This window comes from Drosophila sulfurigaster, chromosome 2R, assembly GCF_023558435.1.
Source record: "Drosophila sulfurigaster albostrigata strain 15112-1811.04 chromosome 2R, ASM2355843v2, whole genome shotgun sequence".
In the NCBI taxonomy this organism is placed as follows: Eukaryota; Metazoa; Arthropoda; class Insecta; order Diptera; family Drosophilidae; genus Drosophila; species Drosophila sulfurigaster.
Window position 1 is genome coordinate 20,317,938 of NC_084882.1, and position 1,149 is coordinate 20,319,086.

Genomic DNA, 1,149 nt, shown 5'->3' on the forward strand with positions numbered 1-1,149 from the left:
AGGAAGTCGAAGTGGAAGTGGAAACAAAGCAATGCCCAAAAGAAGAACAACAATCGTCACAGCAAAGTTGTTGACAGCTCACGTTCTCGTTGTCCAATAGATGATGCTGATGACGTTCCACTCGCTCTCTATGGGTATGGGTGTGTGTGTGTGTGTTTGTCTGTGTGTTGTTGTGCGTGTGTTGTTGTTGCAGTGTGTGCGTTATACTCGCACTCGTATTTCGGCGTATGCGTTCGCGTTGTCCAACAGACCGAAATAGGAAACCAAATTAATCACAAATATTACTTTTTGTAACAACTCCCAGCCAGCAGCTTGTGTTGTTGTTCATCTTTGAGTGTGTGTGTGTGTGTGTGCTGTTCTGTGTCACTGTCAGTATATATGTATATATAGCTGTATGTGTGTGTGCGGACCAAGTCTATTTATGTGTCAATATGAGGTTTGAAGAGCTTGGCAGGACGTTCTTTTGTCGACTACGTGTCTTCCTTTTACTTGACGCTCACTCGATTATGTTTTCAGTTCATGTTTTTGGAATTATTTCATTTCATTTTTTGCGTATTTTTTTTTACTTTTTGTATTTTTTGAAGTCGCATTTTCGCATCAGCTCTGCACGTGCAACAAACTGTCTGTTGCCTCCTTATCTGCTCGCTCCTCCACTTTTGTCACTCCTCATATCTTGTTCTTTCGCTCTACACTTCATCGTTGTTTGTTCTCTACCCTGTACCCATTAAGGAATTTACTGAGAGAGTTAAGAGTCCGCTTTGACCAATCTGAGAACACATCAACTTCCTTTTAGGTGTCCACGCTTTTAATATTGACAGTAAATTAGTGCACACTCTTTATTACATTTATTTACTTCATAACTGAACTCGGAATACTTTCACGAAGAAGAAAAAATACTATATATGATTAAAATGATTTTTATTTATTTAACAATTAAAAATACAGCTTATAATTTTCGACGCTTGTTACTAACAATGTATATATATAAAAAAATAAAATGAATTATTACAATATTGTTCTAAATACTTAATACTATTTCAATTCAATTGATTATTTAGCATTTTAATAACTTTTCGTTTACTGTCAGCTTAAAAGTAGAAGAAATGTAAAATACTATGTGTAATATAAAATACTAAATGTGTCATACTT